We start from the raw sequence: 26,761 nt of genomic DNA, 5'->3' as shown, positions 1-26,761 counted from the left end.
AGTTCTCTCCTATGCTGAATCATAATGAATCTTTTCATTACCATTTTAAGCCCTAAACACAAGAGGAGGAGGGCATGTTTTAACTACATAGTCTCAGAGAATAATAAAATCTAAACCACTATTTCTACCTCTCCTTTCCTTTCCTTGTATTTCCCAGGGTTGTGAGCTCTGAAATGACCTAGCCTTCCATTGGAACAGGCAGGGCCAGGCCAAGCTATGCAATGTCCAGAAACTGACTTCAGTGAGTATACCTCTTTCATTGGGTCCATATTAAGAGATTTATTACGTGCGCCAAATTTAACACTCTAACTTATTTGAAATTGCTTATCATTTCACAGTTTGTCACATAGCTAAATTGCATTAGTTACTTAACTAAGGATAAAATAAATCTGTTTTATTGTTTTGGGGGTTTTTTGCTTTTACACTGGAAAAAAATTTTTGATTTTCTGACATATTCATTTTTACAGCAGAAACATTGTCAACTGACAAGTTTCCACAGAGAATTCAAATGCACGTTTGACTTTGATGATTATAAATATTGTTTAGTAATTTTAAATTTATTAACCATAAGACAAATGTATCATTTTTCCATGAGCAATTATACTGTAATATATTGAGTCAGAGAAGTAGTAATTATTGGAAACTTGAAATAGACTTTTTTCCTTTCTATACCTCATGTATGTGTGTGTGGGGGTCCATCCCCAGCTTCTGCCCCTATCAGTGAATTGGGTGACGGGGCTGGAGGTGGGAGCAGGGCAGGGGTGGGCTGGGTGTGCTCTCTATGAGCAAACACAGTGGCCTGGACTCACCTGTCTGGATCTCTTGCGTCCAGTTATTACCCACCTGGCCAGTCCAGTGGATCTAGCTGTGGTCCGCTGACCAGGATGTCCCCATCTCTCCCTGCTCTGACTGTACTACCAAGTCTCTGATCCTCGATTCCAGCTGCTGGATGGATAATTCCAGTGTGCCTTCTGTTCTTTAGACGGGGCAGTTATCTTAAATTCAGAGGCAGGAGTAAAACATCCCATGCCTGTTCAGATTCAAGCCATATTTTGGATTGCAGAGTTTTTGGCAGCAAAGCCATAGCTTCGACTTCCATTTGCCAGTCGGTGTTTCTTCCCTACACACTGGAAACCAGAGAGACAAGCAGGGATGAGATGGGACTCCTGCTGTCCTGGCATAACGTGATCAAGGGTTTGTGTGGTCAAGGGCGCCAGCCCACAGGGGCAGGATGCTCATGATTAATGTCAACAGCAGCAGCGAAGTCCCAGCCTCCTGCTTTCACACGGATAAGAGTACAAGTCTCACCCAATCAATTTTCGGTTGTTATGGCTTGACACTAATTATCTGAAACAGCAGAAAGTCAGTTATTATTCTATTTTAATTTCTATTTAAAACTGAGATAGGAATCAGATCCTGTGCAATGAATGTTTATCCATAACGGGAGGAATAAGAGCAAAACCACTTACTAATTTACTTCTACTAAAGAAAAATAAGTACAACATTCCCCTTTCTTTCACGATGGTTCTCTTGAGTTTTCAGTTTTCTGAAAAACAAAGTTCTCAGATGGAATATTAGCGCTTTTTAATTTTAAATTAAAAAATGAGTCACTTCTTTTTGGAGAACAGCTCCATGCCACGCCCTATTCCATTTCAAAATTTCAGATGGTTCTGCTGGTGTCTTTAGCAACTGTCCAGGGACTGGCCAAGGATTGGTGTCCAGCAGAGATTGCATCTTACTAGTTGCCATATGCATGCCACAAACATATTCAACAGACCAAGGTCAGTACTGGCAAGATTTATCATTTTTTTTCTACTCACTTGAGGACACTGTTCATTTTTACTAAGAGTGGGAACTATTTACATTTTGACAGTTGTTATTAGTTTCCTTGGGCTGCCACAACAAATTACCACAAACTTGAAGCTTAAAACAACCAAAATATATTTTCTCATAGTTCTAGAAGCCAGAATTCCAAAGTCAAGGCATCAGCAGGGCCACGCTCCCTCTGAAGCCTCCAGAGAAAAAACTTTTCTTGCCTCTTCCCACTGCTGGTGGCTGTAAGCTTCCCTTTGTTTGTGGCTGCACGATGCCAGTCTCTGCCTCCATTTCCACATGGCCTTCTCCTCCATGTGTTTTCTCTCCCTCGTCCTTTATAAGGGCACTTATCATCACTGGATTTAGAACCCATGCTTATCAGCAACAGAAAAGTACGGAGTGAATGAATGGACAAATGCGTGAAGGCATCTGAATGGTCAGAGGGATCTCATCTGGTAATCCAGTAACAGAAAGGCTTTCTGGACATGGTGGTATCCATGGACGAAGGAAGACTGACTGGTCAGGGCAGCATGCATATGAAATGCTCGGCCATTGACCTCAGTGAACAGGCCAGAATATGTGTGATGTTAGCGTGAACCAGAGAGCCCTGGGGGAGCCAGCTGGTGGAAGCCTGGTGGTTTTCTCTTATGCACATTCTCCCTGAGATCACTAAGACTCAAAAGGTGACATGACTCATTGAATTCACATAGCAACCAAGGAAGAAAAGGAATTTTGTGATTCCTAGTCCAAATCTCTACATACATCCATATCCCCCAACCCAATGGCTCCAGGCTGAATAAGGTTCTCTCAAGATTCATATGTTGAGGCCTTGACTTCCAGTATGACTGTACTTGGAAATGGGGCTTTCAAGAAGTAGTGAAGGTCAAATGAGGTCATCATGGGGGGCCCTGATGTGATGATAGGACCCATGTGTCCTTAGAAGACACCCAGGGAGGGCTTCTCTCTCACTCTCTGCTGTGTGAGCACACAGTGACAAGGCATCATCCACACTGCATCTGACTGTAAACTTGAGCTGGGACTTCCCAGCCCCTAGAACCATGAGATTTAAATGTCTGCTGTTTAAGTTGCCCGGCCGGCGGTGTGTTGTTACAGCAACCCAGCCTGACTCTGGCATCACGCTGCTTCTTGTAAATAGGAGTCAAACTGCTCATCTGTGTGGCCAGGTGGGCAAATCAATCACTAAGAAGGAAATAAAGCATAACCCTGGAAAATGGGCTGTAAACGATGCCTTCCCTGTGGCTAGCCATCTTTAGTCAGTCAACATTCTCAGACACAGCCTTCACACATGACTTGTTCAACTAATTCAGTGGCTTAGATTTGACTCTTATAACAGCTATCAGGACCACGTCTGTGTGAGCATTTCAGAGAGACTTAAACAGCATTCTTCTGTTGTCTTGTGCTTTGGGCTCAAGCTGAATATGAAGATGGGGGCGGCAGGAGCAGGCAGGGAAAGATAAGCTGTTATTCTCATTTTCAGTCTATCAGCTTCCCTGGGTAATTCTCCCAGTGCGAAATCAATGAAGCATGGATTTCACTTGTAATGCCACAGACCCAAGCATATTAATCCAATTATTTTATTAAACGAATTACAGAAAATTTCTCTTATCTTGTGCTCTAATATTACCTTTTCCTTCCTGAAACCGGAAAAAATAAATAAAAAGCTGGAGAATCAATTCTCATTTTAGAAGAATCCCTACCAGCCAAAATATTGATATTTAAAGCTTGGATTTGGGAGGCTGAAAGCATTGGGTGGGGGAGGAGCATTAGAATTCAATTCAATTCCACCAGTGTTTATAAAATATAAAGGATATGCAAAGCACTGGGTAGGCTTCAGAAAGCATAAGGAAACCTAAGTCCAGCCTCTGCTGTCTATTTAGAAATAGGTAAAAGGCTCTGAGGGGGATTCAGATGCAATGTGCAGACCAGCCAAGACAATGGAGTGTGTAAGATACTGAATTACTTCTCCCCAATTCCTACCTAAATGACTATAAAGAATTTGAAAAGAAGAAACTGTCAGTATCCAGTGTTTCAGTTCAAGGAAAGATCCCGCTCTCTCTCACATACCTATACACACACATATTCCAGAAACATTAAAGTATTTATGAAATCATTTAGAAATGGTGACGTGAGAGGGGACTGAATGGAAAGAAAGGAGGATCTACTACTGTGCTGTCTGCCAGAAAGTAAGTGGAAGAGAATTCAGCCAACCTGAAGGGAAGGTGGAGGGAGCTGGACAGGGTAGTAAACCATTTCTACTGTGCTGGTCTTCTGAGTTGTAGCCACACAGAAGGGACACAGCAGGGAAGAAAGTGCCTCCTTAGAGACTCACTCCCAAGAGACACCTGCCAGCCCCAGGTCCAGCTTCCAGGGGCTGCACAGGGACTGGAAGCCCAGCACTGCAGTGACAAAAACCCCAGAGAAGTCCAGCTGTCTCCCTCCTATCTGACAACTGGAAAGTTCAGAAAGGGAATCATCCATTTTTAAACAAAACACACACCAGAAAACTCCATCAAATTTTAATTCTATAAAATCAAATGTGGGCAAACCTAGACCTTCTTCCCTCAGGGGGAATAAACAGAAAGCCACTAAAATCACACTGCATTTAATAACAAGAGGAACAAAGGTCTTCTTCTGAAATCTATAGTTGCCATCAGAAACGGGCAGGGGTGTTTTAAAGAAGCCGTGTAATCTTTGTTTTCAGTTTTAAAAGGACACTGCACATATGAGATTATAGCAGGTATTCATGAAAAAGTAAACTATTCGTGACCAGGAAAGAAAATGACGATGAAAACTATAATTTCTGAATTCAAATGTTCAATGTGAGGTTGAATGCTAAGTAGATGCTACCGAAGATCTAATCAGTGAAGTAGAAGATAAGCTTGAGAAATTCTTTAAGAAGACAAAAAAATGAGAAAATTAATAGATAGAAGATGTGAAAAAACAAGAGAGTGCTTAAAAATGTATACATATTTTAAGAAAGGAGAAAAAATGTTAAAATTGTAATACTTAACATATACTGATAATAAAAGATGACTACAAGACATTCTTGACAACTCTGCAATTATGAGAGGTGCTCAAAGTATGTACATAATATAATATACAATGCACAAATAACATCTCTTATAATGTGTATTTTTTTTGGCACTCCTGGTATATTTAATGGTACTCCTGAGAGTAAAGAGTCGAACAACAATGATAATGTTTTCGAAAACTATAGAAGAAAAATTTTCTAAACCCAAGTAAGACCTAAATCTGCAAGTGAAAAGGACCTACACTCTAAAAAGTCAGAAAAAAATCAAAAGGCAACCAGATTAAAAAAAAAATCACCTCAAAGTTATGAAAATCAGAATGACATCCAACTTCCTTGCAACGTTAAAGACTGTAAGACAGTGGAGCAATAGCTACAGAGCATGGGGGTAAAATGTGGCTCCAGAAATCTGCACCCACTTAAGTGTGGTCCTAAGAATAGCAGAAAGACACTTTTTGATCTATAAGGAATTAGAAGGGATATCACCCACATACTAAACTAGAAAGGATATTCAGAATTACACTGCAAAAACGGAATTACATTAAATTTGCAATGGGAATAAAAATGTATAAAAATGTACATGAAGTATAAAAAAAGTACATAAAGTATAAAAATGTACATGTAGAGGAAAAATCCTTTTATATTGGCAAAATATGTAATTCAGAATTACATGTGAAACCCATCACGTACCCATTGAATTGAATTATAAAAATCACTACAAAGATAAGAACATTTTTAAAGAGATGATTAATAATAAAAAGGTAATGATAAGGGTCTAAAAATACCATACTATATACATAAAATTTGCGAAGTAGAATGAAAAATACTGTAGGCCATAGTGACAAATGGCTTATCTCATGGTTTATGTGCTGGGAAGTCATATTAATTTACTCTTTCAAGTTTATTGTGGAGTTTAGGATAAAACAGATTCAAATTATTTTTTAAAAAATACCTAGGAAACCAATAGTAGGATTCAATGTTATATAGCTTCTCAATCACAGCAGAAGATAAAGATAAAATAACTCAAATTCATACAGAAAAATTCAGAGAAAAAGCTAAAAATGTACAAAAACATTAATGTCAGTAAACGTAGACTAAAATGGCAATTGTAAGCCCAAACATAGGAATAAAAACAACAAATATAAGTGGGTAAAGTCTCTCTTACCAAATGGCAAAGAATACCAAATAGTTTCATGAAGTCAAAGCCAATTATATGCTGTTTATTAGAGACAAAAAAGAGACAAAAGAAGTATAAAATGTAAAAATGACAAGTTGTATCCAGCAAAAACAAACAAAGCAAAAATACAAACAATGGAAATGTCAGAATAAAATGGAAGGGAAGCCACAACCAAAAGCATTACATAGGAAAAAGTGCTTTTATATTGGAAAAACATGAAATTCAAAATTATAATACTTACCACAAATGTTTTTCTGCCACCAAGATACATAAAGCGTAACCTGCTGGGAATAAAAATCGAAACCAACAGAAATAAACTGGTAGTGGAATAACTACAAATGTACATCCTCAGTCTGTGTCAGATCAATATGCAAAATATAGAGGATTTGTACAATATCCCTATTAAGACTTCTTGGATTGATATAATAACACTTTATCCTTTAAGTATAAAAAATATCTTGTTTTTCAAGCTTGCAAAAATAGTCTGATCTGTATTTGGCCATAACAAAACCAATCTAAACACAGGAGAGTAGAAATTATACAAAACAGTCTCTTCACTACTTTGCAATAAAATTAAATTCAATAACAAAAAAAATCCCACAGAAGAAATATTCTCAAACTCCTAGACAATGTTCTGAATAATTCTGGGATCAAAGAGATCAATACCACCATTATAGACTATTCAGATAATAATGACTGTAAAACCACAATGTATATCATGTTGACATTACTAAAGTTATTCTCCAATTTGTTCTTCCAAAATTTCAGGGAATAAATTATTCCCACGTGGCACAAACTGCTCCGGACTGTAACAAAGGATAGAAAGCCTCTCAATTTATTTTACTCTGAATGATATCACCAGAAAGAAGATGACAAAAGATATGACAAAAATTCAGCAATTGTTCAAAAGGAGAATAGACTCTACTTAAGAGTCATCTGAAGAAAATGAGGCTGACCTAGTATTAGATCCACTGACACAAATCACCTTAATAAAGCAAATGAAAAACCCCATATGGTAACCCCATTAGAGGCCAAAAAGATATTAGATAATATTCAACATCTGTTCTTGATACAGACATTAAATAAAAAAAGAAGTAGACTTTATTAACATAATAAAGAATATTTATCTCAACCCAACAGCCAGTATCACATTTACATAAATGTATTGAGGTATGCTTGGCATTTTTGAACAAGAAAGAAAAATAACAATGTTAAATGATGGCAATTTATAATTCATAAATTACATTTTTATCCATCCTTTTATATACTCTATATTAAAACATGTACATGGTGGACAGAGCAAGATGGCCAAATAGAAGTCTCCAGCAATCATCCTTCCACGTAAATGCCAAAGTCAACAACTATCTTCACAAAGGAGCAACTTCAAAAGAGCCAAAAATCAGGTCAGCAATCACACTACCTGGTTTTGCACTGAGGACAGTGGCAAAGACAGTCTTGCATCGCCTACCCCATCCCACTGTCCCCAGCAGTGGCAAGCCAGCATGATGAGCAGAGAGAGAATCTGTGTGCCCAGGAGAGGGAGAGTGAAGTGACTATGGGACTTTGCATTGAAACCCAGAGCTCTCGGGGGAACACAACAGCCCAGGGCAGAATTCTGCCAGTGCCCACGGAGGGACTATGTAGACCAGCCCATCCAGAGGGAAATCCCCCACCTCAAAACCCAACTTCTAGCTAGCCCCACGTCCCGCTGCCAAAATGCAGCCTGGGACTTGGACTGTCAATATTGTTAAAATGTCTGTATTACCCAAAGCAGTTTACAGATTCAATGCAATCCCCCATCAAAATACCAATGACATTCTTCACAGAAATAGAAAAAAAAATTCCAAAATTTATATAGAACTTCCGCAAAATTGCCAAACACATATTAGGGAGAGGACGGTCTCTTCAATGAACGCTGTCAGGAAAACTGGATATCCATATGCAGAAGAGTGAAACTAGACCCCCACTTCTCACCGTATACAAAAATCAACTCAAAATGGATGAGTTAAAGACTTAAATCTAAGACTAGATACTAAGAAACTACTAACAGAAAACACTAGGGAAATGTTTCAAGACACTGATCTGGGTAAGAATTTCTTGGGGAATACCCCCAAGACACAGGGAACCAAAGTGAAATTGGACAAACGGGATTACATCAAGCTGAAAAGCTTTTGTACAGCAGTGGAAATAGTCAATGGAGAGAAGAAACAACCCACAGGCTGGGATGGACAAACAACTAATAATTAGAACATACGAGGAGCTCCAAAAACTTGCTAGGGAAAAAAGAATCAAATAATAATACAATTAAAAGATGGGCAAAGCGTCTGAACAGAGATCTCAAAAGAAGACATACAAATGGCCAAAAGATACATGAAAACATGCTCAATGTCATTAATCATCAGAGAAGGATAGAAGCCACAAGGCGGTATCCTGTCACCCCCGTAAAAATGGCTTTTATTAAAAAGACAGGCAATTAACAAATGCCAGGGAGGATATGAACACTGTTGGTGGAAATGTAAATTAGTGCAATCACTATGGGAGATGATACAGAAGCTCCTCAAAAATTTAAAAATAGAACTGTCATGACCCAGCAATTCCATTGCTGGGTATATATCCAAAGGATGGGAATCCAGCATATCGAAAAGACATCTGCGCGCCCATGATTATTGCAGCACCATTCACAAGAGCCAGAATATGGGTAAGTGTCCATCAACAGATGAATGCATAAAGAAATTGTGGTATGCATATGCAATGGAATATCATACAGCCACAAAAAGAATGATATTCTGCCATTTGCAACAACATGGATAGAACAGGAGAATACTAAATGAAATAAGTCAAGCACAGGAAGACAAATTTCAGATGTTGTTGCTCCTAAGTGAGAGCTAAATATTAAAACCAATTGATCTCATGGAGACAGTGAGTAGATGATGGTTACCAGGGGCTGGGGAGGATAGTGGAGAGAGGGGGATAAAGTGGAGATGGTTAACAGGTGCAAAAAATATAGATAGTAAGATAAAGTGTACAATGATGGAGAGCCCTACAAAGTGCCTATCATCAACAAAAAGGTAGGGCATACTTTAAAATAACGAAAAGAGTGGAAGTAGAATGTTCCTAACACAAAGAAATATTAAATGCCAGGGGTGATAAATATCCTAATTACCCAGATCTGATTAATTCACATTAGATGCCTGTATCAAGACACCACGTGTACCCTATAACGATATACAATTTGACAGAGGGAGGGTAAAAGGTGGGACCACGCCTCTGGAGCATATGACAAGGTACAAGCCAAATCTGTCAAGTGTAGAACATAAAGGTCTTAGCACAATAATCAAGTAAATGAGGTGAGTGCTATGTTGGTTGGTGGTTTGATCTAACCACGTCAGATTGTATTAAAAAAAATCAACATATTGTACCCCACATATGCATAAATGTATTCATGATCTATGTGTATTTGACTTGATAAATATATATATAATAAAAAATGAATTTGATTTAAAGAAAGAAAAAATACATATACTGTACATTACTGTATTAGTGTACTGGGCTAAAGGTTGCAAACTATATGTACTTATAGGCCCTGTAAGGAATTCTCAAGGTTTAGTGTATATATTATATTTTAGGTTTAGAAGCCTACATTTCACTTTTGTCCTGTGTGTCCAACTTTAGCACTTAATTCCCTCAACCCATCACAAGAGGCTTCTCTTGCGTTTGATTTCTTCCTGGAATCCGTGTTTCATCTTTTGCAGATTTCCTAGAAACCCTTTCACCATGGCACAGCTCATAGCACTAGTCACAGTAACCATTTTTCTTCACCTCTAATACAATAGAAACCTTCCCACAAGGTAAAGCATTACTAATGCACACTTCTTGGTGTCTTTATTCGATTTCAAAGGAAGCAGATGCCATAGGACTTCTTTTCAACCGTGCCTAAGAATAGAATAGATTCTTATCGAACTAACAGCTTGTTGCTTTCATCATGAAAAGCAAGCAAATGTTATTGTGAGAGATGAGGTTGCCACCATAGAATACACAATTGTAGGAGATTCTGAAGGAATCCGATGAAAACCGACCCTGCCCCTTTTAGCTGGAATAATGTCTGGAATGAAATGAAATAACAAACATAGTTGGAAACTTAAATTTGCTGGAATCACCAAACCACTAGATCACCTTCAAACCCATTTTTTTTTTTACAATATTTTATTTTTTTCACTGACACAGAATAATTGTACATATTTATGGGGTATGTAGTGATGCTTCCATACATACAATGGATAGTGATCAGATCAAGGTAATTAACATTTCTTATTCCTTTGTGTTGGGGGCATGCAATAGCTTCTGGAGTTATCTGAAAATATACATGTTAATATTATTAACTGTAGTCATCCGACAGTGCTAGAAAACACTAGAACGCATTCCTCCTATCTAGTGTAATTTTGAATACTTTAACAAATCTCTCCCTATTTGCCTTTCCTCTACCCATCCTGGGCAGTGTTTAACTTCCTGTGCCTGGTTTATTTCACTTAATATAACGACCTCCTGGCTTATCCATGTTTCTCTAAATGACAGGACTTCATTCCTCTTTATGGCAGAAGAGCATTCAATTGTGTATATCTGCCACATTCCCTTTATCTATTCACCTGTTGATGGACACTTATGTTGATTCCACATCTCGGCTATTATGAGCAGTGCTGCAATAGACAAAGAGAATTCTATCAGACTAAAAACTTACTGCACATCAAGGAAACCATCAACAGAGTGAAAACACAACCTATGGAATGGGAGAAAGCATTTGCAAACTGGTCACTCGATAAGGGATCAAAATCCAGAATATATAAGAAACTCAAACATCTTAAGGGTAAAACTACAAACAACTCGATTTACAAATAGGCAAATGGGATTTCAAATTGTATATAAAATCAGCACATTGTACCCCATGATTGCATTAATGTACACAGCTATGATTTAATTAAAAAAAAATAGGCAAATAGGGTGATGCCTGTGTCTCAGTGAGTAGGGCACCAGCCCCATATACCGACAGTGGAGGGTTCAAACCTGGTCCCGGCCAAACTGCAACAACAACAACAACAAAAATAGGCAAATGATCTGAACAGACACTTCTCAAAAGAAGACCTACAAATGGCCAGCAGATTATTTTTAAGTGCTCAACATTATTAATTATCAGTGCAAATTAAAACCAAAAGGAGATATTATCTCACCCCGGTTAGAATAGCTATTAAGAACAAGATAAAAAAAAAAAAAAACACTGGTGAGGATGCAGAGAAAAGAAAACTCTCGTTCTGTTTTTGGGAATGTAAATTACTACAGCTACAACAGAGAACAGGAACGGAGTTTCTTCTAATATCTACAGACAGAATCACCATACGATCCAGCAATCCTACTACTGGGAATCTATCCAAGGGAAAGAAAATCAATATATCAAACAGATATCTGAAACTTCATTTTTAAAGAAGTCGGCACTCCTTAGACAGTCTGCAAGAAGTGAATGATAAATATTAATAACTGTACATCCAATTCCCTGCCCTGAGCCAAATGAGCACCAGGCCAGAGGTGAGCCACCCTTCTGGTCAGCACAGAACCCATCTGCAGATGGTGAAAGACCAAAGCATCAAGGAAGCAGCCATCCAGGAAGAGAGAACAAAGTGAGTCTGTTAAATGGGGATGGAGACAAGTTGGAAACAGAATGAGACGAGTAATGAAAAGTGGATGCGTGAAGCTACACATCGTGATTCCACCTGCACGACATTCCAGAGAAAGCAACTCTGGAGATAAGATCTGGTGGTTCCCAGGAGCCAGGGGAGGGAGGGTGAATCGTGGAGCCCAGGGCGGGGTTTAGGGCAGTGAAAACGCTTCTGTATTATACTGTCATCATGAATGCATGTTATTACACACTTGTCAAAACCCATAGAAGGCACAAGACCAAGAGTGAACCTAAAGTAAATTGTGCACGGTAGTTTATAATGATGTGTCCATACTGGTTAACAAATGGACCACGGTAATACAAGATATTAATAACAGGGGGGACTGATGGAAGGGACGTGCTGAAGGGTACATGGGAACTCTCTGCCCTTTCTACACAAATTTTCTGTAAACTGAAAATAACTCTAATGAAACAATTAGTCAATTTATTTTCGTTGTAAGTGGATGAGTCAAGCAAGACACCATTGAGATAAAGAGGAAATCTGAAGTAAGAGTCGGGTTAGCTGGTTAAGGGGAACCTGGATTTAAAGGGCAGGTTTCAGACACACAGAGCACTTCATGAGAGAGAGCCTTCCCCAGCGAAGAGAACCTCTTCTCCAGAGCAACTTCCTTCTGCTTCAATTTCTTTTTGATGCAGAGGCTGCCAGCTATAAAATCTGGTTAGATGCTTGCATAATTTGCCCAAACACGTTTGAAAAATTAGCTTACTGGTAGTAAGTGAACCAGTGAATGTGAAACTTGCATAACCCTAGTTTCTTTTAAAAAAATGGGAAGATTACTCCTCATCCGATAGAACCTACGGAGACTGGAAAGGGAAGCAAAAATCCAGCAGTAAATGTAAGTTTTGAATTCACTGGTCAAGGTGCTAAAGACAGGGAGACAGGTGAAGCTTTTGAAGTCCTCACCTGCAGTGAATTCAGGAAAAAAAATTAAAGGATTTTATTCAAACCTGGAAAAAACTAGAGCTCGATTGAAAACATCAAAGATGGTAAGAATAGTAAAGTAGTCACCCTGCCCAGGTGTTTGTGTTATTTAATTCTCCTGCTCTTGTTTGGATTAAATAGTGCTTATTAATTGACCCATTGCTCCATTTCTAGGACTTTTACTTTATCCTAGAAAAACTATGTGAACAATTATCTGGGACTTTGTAATGGGTTCAGCATTCTTAACGGCTTTCTCCCCACCCACGGGGAGGGCACGAGGTTTGGAATGGGCAAGTTGGAATTAAAATCCCAGGTTCTCTTATTCATTATATGACTTTTATTCTTTTTATTGTTGGGGATTCATTGAGGGTACATAGAACCAGGTGACATTGATCGCATTGGTTAGATAAGGACCCTCTTGTAATTGCATCCCACCCCTAAAAGGTATAAGTTTCTCAGCCTTGGGAGCCTTGGTTCCTCAATGCGTAAAGCAGATAACTGTGTAAAGATGAATGAGTCGTTTATGCATTGTTCTCGGCATAGCCTTTAACATGCGGTAACTTTCTACATACATGCTAACAGTTTCTCTTAGGCAAATTCCTGCCCCTCTATCCCAGCACCCTAAAGAAATTCTCCAGGATCTGCTTGCTTTGTCTCTCTCCATTTGTAGCTCCTGGCCCTGGGTATGGTTTGTCCTCTGCTGGATGGTGCTTGACTGCGTAGTGCACTTGATTCTTGTTCTGTCTGGGAATCTTCTCCCGACTCCCTGGCCAATGGCTGCAAACTCATTCTATACAAGTTCCACTTTCTCCTCTGGCTCTTGAAAAAGTGAGCCTTAGCCAGATCCTACCTCCCAGGAGGGAGTTCAGACAAAAGATGTTGTACATATCCTTAGTATATAACTTTCTTTGGTAGGAAAATGTAAATATCCACAACCGAGGAACGCATAAACAGGATTGTACCGAAGGATATTATGCCTATTACGCAGCCTGTAAAAATATGTTTACAGGGTTTTGGACAAAATGATAAAATGTTGTGGTATGGTCAGAGTACATTTGGGGTAGGAGATCTCAAAGACCTGAGTGTAATTCTGACCCCCCCATTCATGTACCATGTGACGTTTAGCAGGTTGCTTGGCCTCTCTAAGCTTCAGTTTCCTCCTCTGTTAAATGGGGATGGAAACATCCACCTCTTAGGGTCACTCAGATGACTCAATTAGATAACATATGTGAAAACCTTAGCAGCCTGAAGAGGCCAGTAAGAAACAACACCAAATTTCTAGTGGCTTAAAACAGCAAAAGCTGGTTTCCGACACTGGAGTCCACCAGGGATCAGCTGAGGGCTGTGTCCCAGATCATCTCCAATCGGGCACTCAGGGGGATGATGTCTGAGCCTCATCTGGAGCTTCACCTGCCACTGTGACAGAGGGAAGGAACTTAGCAAGTCACACATCTGTTCTTAAAGTTCCTGCCTCAAGTGTTTCAGGGCTATGGCTGACTTCAAAGGACAGGGACCTGTAATCCTATAACATTTGTGATAAAAGGGGAACCACCAATATAGGTACATGGCCCAAGTGACCATCACAAATGCCAGTTACAGGGCCTGGCACCTAGAGGTTCTCCATAATAAACATATGTATATAACCACAAGCATTTTTGCATGTAAGATGCATTCAAGTGGGAACGAAATGTTACCTTTTAGCAGCAAGGACTTCAGACAATCAGATTTTTTTTTTTTTTTTGGTGTTGGGTTTTTGGCCAGGGCTGGGTTTGAACCCAGCACCTCCGGCATATGGGGCTGGCACCCTGCTCCTTTGAGCCCCAGGTGCCGCCCCAGACAATCAGATTTTTGATGGTCATGTTCTGCTTCTGTATTTCTTCTGTCATTACCAAGTTTACATAATGTGGCTGTATTACTTTTTGTTATTTACTTATTATTTATTTATTTTTGAGACAGAGTCTCACTGTGTCACCCTCAGTAGAGCGCTGTGGCATCACAGCTCACAGCAACCTCAAACTCTTGGGCTTAAGCGATTCTCTTGCCCCAGCCTCCCAAGTAGTTGGGACTACAGGCGCGCACCACAACACCCAGCTATTTTTTTGTTGTAGTTGTCATTGTTGTTTAGCATTTCCGACCTGGGTTCAAACCCGCCAGCCCTGGTGAATGTGGCTGATGCCCTAATCACTGAGCTATGGGCGCCAAGCCTGTATTATGTTTTAAATAAAGATAAGTTAATAAGAATAATATTTCTCACTGTTCGTGCTTAGCTGTTTTCAACAAGTTTTTACAGGAATAATTGAATTTAAAAATCATTCTTCATTCTCTGATAACCACAAATCTGGGTTAAAAAAAAATAAACTAGGGTGGTGCCTGTGGCTCAAAGAGTAGGGTGCCGGCCCCATATGCCGGAGGTGGTGGGTTCAAACCCAGACCCGGGCAAAAACTGCAAAAAAAAAAAAAAAAGATACACCAATTATAGAAGAAGAAAGAAGAGGGGAAGAAAGTGGCCTATGTATAGCTAGCATTAAAGATTCAAATGTTTAATTGATACCAAATGCCAAAATACAACAGTTGAAAACTATTCTGCAAATATAGCATCGTCATAAGATACTGCTAATGAGAATCTCCTATCACAAGGCAGCTTCATTCCAAATTATTTGATCCAAGTTTGACATTCCGCCGAAATCTCATCTTACTCGTGTGCAATAAAATCAAAATTATAATCTTGGGTTAAAATATCCTCAAGATGAATATTAAAAATTATAGATTTTTGTAAAGGGAAAAGGCAGCTGAACGTTTTTAAGAATTCCCCTAAGACTGAAGAAATTCTGAGCTGTGTCTAATAAAATAGACCCTCCTTTAAATGGTATTGCAGATTTAATGTCCTCCATTAAATTACTCCTCATTTGGCAAGGAAAACATTTTCTTTCTTTCCCCATGTGCAGTAATCAACCACACACCCCACACCCCAGCCTGAATCTCTGATGAATTCTGACCCCAGAGTCTGGGGACAGGAGGTTGGGGCTTTGAGTCACAGTTGTCTGAGCCAGAGATGTCAGTTTTGTTCTGTTTTGTTTCTTACCAAAAACAGGGATATTGGAGTGGGGACTTTGAGTTAAATGGTGCTTATAAGCTGATCCAATATGCAATAACGCTGCATCTCTGCTAAGGAAGAGGACGCAGGCTAATAGCTTATTTGGCATCAAAATTTCATTTATTTTCAATAAGCTAATGTGATGGGGGAAAGGTGGAGAAGAGTGATTTTTATTAAAAGAGAATTTTAAAGCACAAAAACCAAGTGAAATGTGTGGACTTTGGTTCAAACAAAGCAAAGAAGAAAATATCTGTTGTACAATGGGAGAAATTAGACTACAGACTGTGTACTGTTGGGCAATGTCAAAGAATTACTCTGAATCTTATTATCATTGTGATAATGACATTATAGTTATGTAGGCAATGTTCTTATTTTTAGGGGTATATTCTGAAGTACTTAAGGGTAAATGTCCAGATACTCATAATTTCAAAACAATTCAGCAAAAAATAGGTAAAGCAAATGTAGCAAAATGCTAATAGCTATTGAATATAGGTAATGAGTGATTAGAGTGTTATTATAATATTTTGTTTACTTCTTTATTCACAAAATTTTTCATTACAAAAATTCTTATTAAACTTAAATCTTAATATTTCATTTAGACATATGCATTGAAAGTATGTATTAAATTATGTATTTTAAATGTGTATTTAAATATTCTTAAATTTTTGTATGATAAAATTTTCAAATTTTCCAGCAGTAGGAACAATTTAAGGTGTGAGCACAAGTCAACAATAGCAGGAACTTTAGGACCGGGAAGGCTATCAGAGAACTTCAATTCCAACACCCTCACCTTGGAGATATGGCAAGCGCTGCCTCAAGTGATTGCCAGTCACCAAAGGTTCTGTCAATTGGTTGATAACAGAATCCAAAAGAGAAACCAGGTCTGACTCAGGTACAACTCTGTAACTTCATTCGGATTCCTGGGTTCCATCCTGCCCACAGGTGGCTACTAACCAAGCCAACGTAGCTGCTGCGCTAAAGCCACCAACACAATCTTGTCTAGGTCACCTGCTGTGGCTTCTGGCACGGTCATCACAGGTGTGTCTGCCACCCAACTGCCATGGAATAACACTAGCTTCAGTCACAAGATCCCTACATCAATTCCACTTAAGATGCTGGCGCCACTAGCAACACAGCAATTTATATAATTTGTACAAATAATCAACACATTGAATCCCATAATGGCATAAATGTATTCATGATCTATGTACAAATGACTTAATAAAAATAGTAATAATAATAATAATAACATAGTTCCCCCCCCCAAAATAAAATAAAATGTCAAAAAAGAAAGAAAAAAAAGACAAGCTGGTCTGGCGCCCTCTTCCTTTCCACACTGGAGCTGCTGCCACTGTAGACTACTTGTGTTCTACCAGAGAAAAGGGAGGGTTCTCCATCACTTTTAAATAAGCATTTTGTTCCTCCAGAAATATGTTAGTCCCAGGAGACACATTACTTAAGCTATATTTGTACTTCTCTAATATGATGATTCTGCTTTTTTAAGAAAAGGATATGAATCTTTGAAATGTATTAGCAATGAACAAGAGAAAGAAATTACATGGATTAAATGTACGTTGTTTTCTCAGCAGGAAGGGCCTGCAAGCATTTAAGCAGGTTATAAAATTACAAAATGCATAACATTGCAAAAATGAAATTGGTGACATAGCTTGTAAGGATAAAGAAAACTTAAAGTTGTAAATTCCATTCTCATTTCTCGTTCTGGATTTAAATATGATCTCCCTTTCTTTCTCTTTTTAAAATTTAATTTCTGGATGAGGCTCCTGTTTTATTCATTTATTTATTCATTTACTGTATGTATGTAGGGCATAAAACATGATATTTCAATATACATAGTGAAATGATTATTAGTCGAGCAAATTAACACAGCCATCATCTCACAAAGTTACTTTTCTTGTGTGTGGTACTATGCAAATTTCCAGTATACAATACAATATTATGAGCTATAGTCCTCATACTGTACATTAGACCTTCACAATTATGTGTCCTACATAACTGAGACTTTGTACCCTTTAATCTCCGTCTTTCTACTACACTTTCATAGTGATAGTCACTGAAAGTCGAATAGATGAAAGATTATGCAAAACATTGCAGAGAGAGAAAGAAAGCAATACTAAAATTTTACTATTAGTTATTATGACTTTGCTTTCTAACAAAACTTTCACCATCCTTTATTGTATTTTTGCAAGGAATTTTAACTTCCCTATCTCTTTGGGGGATTAGTTTTAGCTGTGGCATTGTTGGTGCTTTCTAGCTAAATCTAGCGACTATCTCTAGATCTGTGAGAACCAACAGGCAACAGATAATATAGGAAAGAGTAAATCACTTTGGGACTCATCTACAACAATGCCCATGAGCCCTGTCCTGTGGCTTTCTGAGCTGATGAATCTGAATCTCATTTCCCTGCTCTTTCCTGCTCTGCTGGCCACCTGGGACTTCATTTCTGAGCTGTCAGAACTTATGCCAGTTTCCAAACTCTGTCCCATCTTCTGGACTTTTCCTGGTCCTAAACCCTCCTAATAACTCTGTTCCATTTCTCCTTGTATTCCAACATAAAATGATACTTTGTGGTTGAAAATACCACCCTCAAAATTCTAGAAGTTAGAAATTTGATTATCAAAGTTAAGATTTAATAGTTTGGAATTTGTGTAGTATTTTACTATGGTTTTAGTGGTTATCCTAGAAATTCACTAATTTAAGGGAATATGTTAAACAGGGAAACACAGCTGAAGAGAGAATCAGTAAACTAGCATATGGGTCAGAAAATTTTATCAAGAAAATGCATAGAGTGATAAAAAGAATGAAAAAAAGAAGAGAGAAGACATGTGAGAAATTTAGGTGGAATATCTAACATATGGTTGATTAAAGCTCCAGAAGGAAAAAGAAAAAGTGATACAGGCACAACAATTGGACAGATAATGACTGAAACCCTTTCAAATCCAATGAAAGGCATCAGTCTACAGTTTCAAGAAGTTCAATGAATACAAATTTGGATAAATCCACACCTAGAAACATCATAGTAAAATTGCAGAAAACTAAAAATGAAGAGAAAAATCTTAAAAGCAGCCAGAAGGAAAAGGATAGATTATGTTCAAAGGAGTTACAGACTGTAGCCTACCTCTCAGCTGCAATATCAGAAATGAGAACACAGAATTTAAATTAAATTACCTTTAAAATTTAAATTTAAATTACCTTTAAAATACTGACACAAAATAACCACCAACCTAGAATTCTATACTGAGGTGGAAATATCCTTAAGGATTAAGATGAACTAAAGACATTTGCAGATAAATAAAAATGAGAGTATTTACTCCCAGGAAACTCACACTAAAAGAAATCTTAAAGGAAGTTCTTTAGGCAGAATTAAGATAATCTCAAAAAAAAGGTTGAAAATGTAGAAAGAAAGTAAGAATGACAAAAATGATAACTATAGGAGTAAACCTAAGTATGCATTGATAGTATAACAATAATAATAATAATATCTACTTTGGATATTAGATGTGTAACTGAAATAAATGGCTACAATCACATAAAATTCAAGACAGGATTTTTAAAAAGCAAAGTGTCCTAAGGTCCTTTTATTGGTGCAGAGAAGGGTAAAGTGATCAATTAATATGAATTTTTTTTTTTTCGAGACAGAGTCTCAGTTTGTCGCCCTCGGTAGAGTGCCATGGCGTTGCAGCTCATAACAACCTCAAACTCCTGGGCTTAAGCAATTCTCTTGCCTCAGCCTCCCAAGTAGCTGGGACTACAGGCACCTGCCACAACAATCGGCTCTTTTTTGGTTGTAGTTGTCATTGTTGTTTGGCAGGCACAGGTTGGATTCAAACATGCCAACTCCAGTGTATGTGGCTGGCGCCCTAGCTGCTGAGCTACAGGCGCTGAGTCTAATATGAGATTTTGATAGCCCAACTATACATGCTGAACTTCTAAAGTAACCACTAAAATAATAGTAAAGCAGGGTATAAATTTCAAAATAAAAGGGGAAATAAATAGAATAATAAAATACTCAATAAATCCAAAAGAATGTAAAATCAAAAGAAAAAAACATAGAACCATTAGGGCAAATGGAAAGCACATGCTAAGATAAGAAACTTAAATCCACATTTGTTAGTAATTACATTAGACATAAATGTACAAAATAACTCCAGTTAAAAGCTGAAGATTGTCAGATTGCATCAAAAGGACAACAGCAACAGAATCCCTTCAAGTGATTCTGAAGCAGAGGTTCTCACAACTACACACATGGAGACTACATGTGCACTGAACTGTGAGCATAAAGCCAAAGCAACTGTGTCTTCCTTTCCTATTATTCCTCATTTCCCACTAAAGAGGAGCAGTTCTCCCTCATACATTTCAAGTACAATTTGTTTTATGTTTGTGTGGGGGAGTTTGGGATTTGGTGAGTTTTGTTTTTGTTAATAGAATTTGAACTTCACTGTCTTTTGAAGAGTTAGAGACTTGAGTAGTCTTTTGAAACTCTGGAATTTCAGTGTAAGAAAACATTTTGTGATTAGGTTTTGGTTGGTATGTCCTGAAATTTCTGGGTCTTGTGGGAAGAAAGGAACTAAAACCAACAAGACTTCACAAGGATTGAACTTAGATTGCCTGATGTGTTAGATCTAGGTGGCCTCAATCAAGTCCCAGAGACAGGGAAGCACATTAAGTTCCCTGAAATAGTGCATTGAGAAAAGTGCGAGTCCATGCTGAAGAGGTCTCACATAAAAGGACTGGTTTCTTTGGTGAGGATAATGTGGGAAGCTCCTCCAGACCAAAACCAGTGTCACAGTGCTTGTAACCTTGGAAAAGAGCTGAGTGCCAGAGCATCAACTAGAGAAAAGCCCAAGTAGGAACATTTTGGCTGAACTTGGCACTCCTACCCTAAGAGACTCTTGATAACCTAAACCTATGTATTAATGATTTATTACCACTTAACAAATTACTCCTCAAATTAATGGCTGAAAACAGAAAATATTTATTATCTCATGGTATTTGTGGGTAAGGAATCTGGGAGTAGCTCATCTGGGTACCTCCAGCTGAAGGTTTTTTATGAAGTTGTCATCAAGATAACAGCTGGGGCTGTGGTCTCATCTGAAGGCTCCAACAAGGGGTAGGGAAATCTACTTCCAAGATCATTCATATGTATCTTTGTAGCCTTAGTTCATTGTTGACTGTTGGCTGAAGGCCTCATTCAGTATCTTGCTTCAAGGGTCTCACCACAACATGGCAGCCCAGATGGAAGCAGGTCTTTTGTAATCTAATCATGAAAGTGCTATACTACGATTTGACATATTCTCATTGTTATAAGTAGGTTACTGGGGGTGGTGCCTGTGGCTCAGTCGGTAAGGCGCCGGCCCCATATACCAAGGGTGGCGGGTTCAAACCCGGCCCCAGCCAAACTGCAACCAAAAAATAGCCGGCTGTTGTGGCGGGCGCCTGTAGTCCCAGCTACTCGGGAGGCTGAGGCAAGAGAATCACTTAAGCCCAGGAGTTGGAGGTTGCTGTGAGCTGTGTGAGGCCACGGCACTCTACAGAGGGCCATAAAGTGAGACTCTTTCTCTACAAAAAAATAAAAAATAAAAATAAGTAGGTTACTGGGTCCTTCCTTCTCTAAAGGAAAGGAGATTACATAAGGGGATGAATGCTAGGAGGCAGGATTCACTGGTCTTCTTAGAGGCTTCTCCCATAAACTAGACCAATAAAATTTTACTACAGAGACGGCAGCAACCTCTAACTGCAGAGAACAGACTGTCCATAGTGACAACATGACACTGTGTGGCCGAGAGAAGCAAGGGGGCTGCATAATAATAAGAACTACTATTAAGTGAATATTTACCCCATGCAAACACTGATCCAATCAAGTTACTTTTTTATGGCCTGAATACCCACCCCCCACTTACTTTAGCTCCACAAATCCATGTTGAAGATCTAGCCTTCGATGTGATAGTGTTAGAAGGTGGAACCTTTGCAAAGTAATTAGATTGAAAGGAGATAATGAGGTTAGAGCCTCCCTAGTGGGCTTAGAGTCCTTATAAGAAGAAGAAGAGAGACTAGAGCTCCCTCTCTGTTCCAGGTGAAAACACCAGAGGATGAAGGATGTCAGCAAGCCAGGAAGAGGGTCCTCACCAGAAACTGAGTCTGCAGATTACTGATCTGGCTTTCCAGCCTCTGAAACTGTGAGAAACAAATGCCTCCTGTCTAAGCCACCCAGTCTGTAATATTCTGTTATAGCAGCCAGAGAAGACAAAGGCACATATACTAATTTAATACTCACAATGGCCTAAAGCAGACCTGTTCTTATTATCTACATTCCCCATGGATGGAAACGAGGCCCAAAGAAGTTAAGTAACCCGTCCAAGATCACACAGATAATAAATGATGGCTTCAGTAATCCAACCCAGGAAGTCTGATCCTAGAGCCTATGCTTCTATCCCCTATACTCCACTGAGGGAGTGGAGCGTGAGGACAGTGAGCAGACAGGAACATCCCCTCCTAAAGCTTTAGTTTTAGAAACTTTGGAGTGGAGAAGGAAGACTGAGACATCTGATTTCTTGCTGCTATGGCAGGTGGGGACTTGAGCAAGTATTAACCTAAGAAATGAAGAGATATGAGTGTGTCTGTGCCTATAAAGGTGGGGAGTTATGAAGTGAGCTGCTCAAGTACACACGCTGACTCTGGGGACACCTGGCTTCTTTGATTTGACCTTCAGAGCCCTCTGCTTCGGGGTAACTATAGTATGTCTCAGGAGCAAGGAGATTGAAAGCCCTGGGAAAGGCCTCCAGAGTTCCAATCAAACTTCACCTCGAAAGCCTAAAGAAACCCAGAATCCAGCCCCTTCCCCTCCATGGCTTCTGACAGTTAGTCCTTCCCTTTCCCAGGTTCAGCCTGAGTGTATGTAATAGCCAAACCCAGCCTTGCATGAACAAGCCACCATGAAAGTGAATTGGAACCAATAAACTGGAGTCAGGTCAAACTAAAAGCAAAATAGACTCTTTTTTTTTTTGGTACCTCTGAATTTCTCTCACTTCAAAGAGTATTTTCTTCCAGATGTCCTCACACCTAAGGTCATGGTCCATCTACTGGGAGCCATCACTGTGTCTCTCAGAATTTGTAGCACAGCTTGGGGTAAGCTCCCTCACAAACCAGCACTGCAGACTATCTTCATTTCTTTCTGCAAACATGAAAATTCTGACATGTATTAGATCAGTTTTGCTTTTGCCTTTTAAATAGAATCCCCTTACTTTTCCAGCTGACTTAACTCCTGGTAGCTTATCTTGCAGGCAAGGAGATTCCTAGTGGATACCCACTGCGATGACCCAGGATTAACCTAGTAAACACTTATTGGGTGATACAGTGAAAGGGGCCTCCTTTGAATGTTCTGCGTAAACTACAGTTTTCAAGGGTCTAAGGGGAGAATGACTATTTCCATTTGAATTTGGCCTGGCATCAACACTTCTTGCTTCTCTGGTTTTGATATCACTGCTAGAGGTGCCAGTTTCTCACAATTCATCTGGAGCCTGGGACAACTCAAAACGTCCTGATAGCCAAAGGAACTCCAGAGCGTGAGAGAGTGATTCTGTGAGCACGGGCAACATCCAGAGATGGGAGGCCAGTGCAGATCGCAGCAAACTCTCCTTTTGGAATCTTTGAGTACAGAGGGAAGTAAGTTGCAAGAGGGAGATTTGTTTTTGGCGTCAAAGATTATGTTGCTCTGGGGTAAATTAGAAGCTATGACATCTGAAAGTGGGTGGGGAAAACTGGCGTATGAAAAAACAGAGGCAGCCTGCGAAGGCAGCAGATGAAGGTCCTATTTGCATGTGATTCAAAGCACTGAGGACAGAGCCTCTCCAAGTAGCTGTCATGTAGCAAAACGTGTCCGTGTGCCAGTGCCTTGGGAACGTCCCTCTGCCAAATCCGCCCACTTTCCCACACCTGCTTTGATTGCTGGTTCTAGACTGTCAACCGGCTCCTTGTAAGTTTCTCAGGCAGACAGGACCCACAGATCTGATTGCTGGTGGTGCCTATCTGAGCTAGTGGGATTCCTGGTTCAACACGTAATTGGAGGCTTACGTGGTTTCTGGTGTTGGTGTCGCCTACCACCTATTTGCAGAACTTTGTTAGGTAGAAGGGAGGAGGCCTCCCTGGTAGACTACATGTTCTTAGGAAACGTTATAGAATTTGCTGGACCTCCACTGAGCGGTCTAATAAATAACGACCTCTAAAGCTCATGTTCGCAATAAAAAAGGTATAGGTGTTGTCAATGCCAAAAACCGCCTTCATATGTTTCCTTTACGTTTCCGTTCAGCACTGCACCTTGTTGATGTAGCGATGTAATCTTCACCTCCCTTGTCAGTCCACGAGATCCTGAAGGGAAGGTATATCGTCTCACTTGTCTTCACAATCCCAGCACGTGGTGCAGTGTTTTCATGAACTAGGGATTCGATAAAAGTTGGTTGAATGACTATGCTTCGCCATCATCATCCTACAGAGATTAAAATCCTCTAAGTGACAGGTATAGTGGACTATCGCAGGGCAGATGGAAGAAAACCTACCCTCCCCTGCCTCGGCATCCTCGTTATGTTCTCACACCACGGCTGCCAATGAAAATATGAGAATGGAAAGCCTACCTGTCTTTGTGCTCAGGATTGAAAAATACTCCATAGGCTACCTTGATGCAGGGTTCTGTATCAAACATTCCGGAATGTTACCAGGGAAGTTTGAAATGGAGAGTGGCTCCATAAACTGCTGTCCCTTACATACACAGTGCCAAAGGGTGCACAAGGCTAAACTCAGTGTCGCCCTGGGCCCCCAGGTAGGAGCCCAGAGAAGCCACCTCTAGAACATGTATCATAAGCTACACTACGGAGGTTGTATGGTAAAGAGACATTCTGCCAGGTGTGTCTTTCTGCGAAGTGCCCCTCTTTCAGAAGTGTGCTGAAAACAGCTCAGAAAACCCTCTGGCTCAAGACTTCAGCCTGGGCCCTATATGATGGCTCACGCCTGTAATCCCAACACTCTGGGAGGACAAGGCAGGTGGATCGCCTGAACTCTCAAGATTGAGACCACTTTGAACTAGAGCAAGACTCCATCTCTAAAAATAGGCAGGCATTGTGGTGGGTGCCTGTAGTCCCAGTTACTTGGGAGGCTGAGGCAAGAGGATCTCTTGAGCCCAAGAGTTTGAGGTTGCTGTGAACTATGATGCCACGGCACTCTACCTAGGATGACAGAGTGAGACTCTGTCTCAAAAAAAAAAAAAAAAAACCACCATGAACAAGAGTGAGACCCCATCTTTACCAAAAATAGAAAAACTTTAGCCGAGGATTGTAGAAGGCACCTGCAGTCCCAGCTACTTGGGAGGCTGAGGCAAAAGGATTATTTGAGCCTAAGAGTTGGAGGTTGCTATAAGCTGTGATGCCACAGCACTCTATCCAGGGTGACAGAGTGAGACTCTGTCTCAAAAAAGTAAATAAACAAAATAAAATGAAAAATAAAGACTTCAGCCTGGTGCCTATACTGCTACAACTTGAGGCTCTGCAAAATTTGCTTGTAAAGAGCCAAATTACAGGGCAGAGCCTGTGGCTCAAAGGAGTAGGGCGCCGGCCCCATATGCTGGAAGTGGCGGGTTCAAACCCAGCCCCGGCCAAAAACTGAAAAAAAAAAAAAGAACCAAATTGTAAGTCTTTTAGGTTTTGTGGGTCATGTACAGCTCAGTTGTCCTCTTTGTTTGCTTGCTTCTTGCTTGTTTTTGCAAACTTTAAAAATATTTTTTAGAAAAACATAGTTAGCTGGAGGATTTGTCTACAAAAAATTAGGCTGGTGGACTGGATTTGACCTATGGGGTCCAGTTTATCAATCCCTTGTAAAGGTCAAGTTGACCTTCTAGATGTTAGTATTATTCCTTTACTTCAATGATAACATCCAACCCACCAAGAAGTTCACTTTATTTTGGACATTTCCCTATTGCAAAGAGTTGATGACTCAGGCTTCTACCTCTCGGTCACCGTGTGATTTGGGTCACCCCATTTGCCACCTCTAATCTTCAGTTACTTCATCTTAAAAGTGTGGGTCACAAAACATCATATAGGATTATTCAAAGAATCCAACTGGATAACGTAAGTGAAAGCTTCACATAAACTATGAACTCTACATAAATGTGAGCTATAATTATTGTTAACATTACTAAATTCCTAGGAAATATAATTAGTCTGGTGACATTATTTTAGTTTAGTTTGTATATATATACACAGATCCAATGACAGATACCCTGTGGGAAAATCCCAAGGAAATACTGGTTTTCATCATATATTATTAGAAAGCTTCTAACTTTTCCTGGAAAATTTTGTTTGTGTGGGAAACTACTTGTAAGGAAAAAAAAAAAACTGTGGTTTTCTCATTTTCCACATTCAAAGGATAAAAACCACAAAAGAAAATTATTATTTTGGTGAAAACCATTTGTGGAAGTCAGTTTTCAAATGCTAAAGATTTTGTCCTTCAAAAGCTAATAGGAGTAAAGATTCATTTCTGTAGAAAAAGAGAAATTGAGATTTTGCTGAAAATTAATATAATACACTTTGGTTAGAAAACACACACACACACACACACACGTTTAACTAAATGCTGTTGACTGGTTGTGACCACAGAGTTTTCTTGCCTGATACATTTGGGGATTGAATAGCTGTTAATTGTCACAAAACTTTGATGATAATCAAGATAAAAAAATAAACTTTGATTCCTCCCAGGAGACTCTAAAGGTATCTCTGGAGTCAGATATGGCTCTTAAGGTGTGTCTTCAAAAAAGGGCAATTAACAACCTCAACAAATTGTGGTAAATGATAATAGCAAAAAGTGTTCATTTCAAAGTATATATTACAAGCTATCTTTAATGCTCCAGTCTGTTTTAATCTTTAGCATTCAACATCAGACCATCTTCTTTTTTTAAACTCTTGAAATTTTTGACACTC

The sequence above is a fragment of the Nycticebus coucang genome, chromosome 24 (genome assembly GCF_027406575.1).
Source record: "Nycticebus coucang isolate mNycCou1 chromosome 24, mNycCou1.pri, whole genome shotgun sequence".
In the NCBI taxonomy this organism is placed as follows: domain Eukaryota; kingdom Metazoa; phylum Chordata; class Mammalia; order Primates; family Lorisidae; genus Nycticebus; species Nycticebus coucang.
This window is presented reverse-complemented; position numbering follows the sequence as displayed.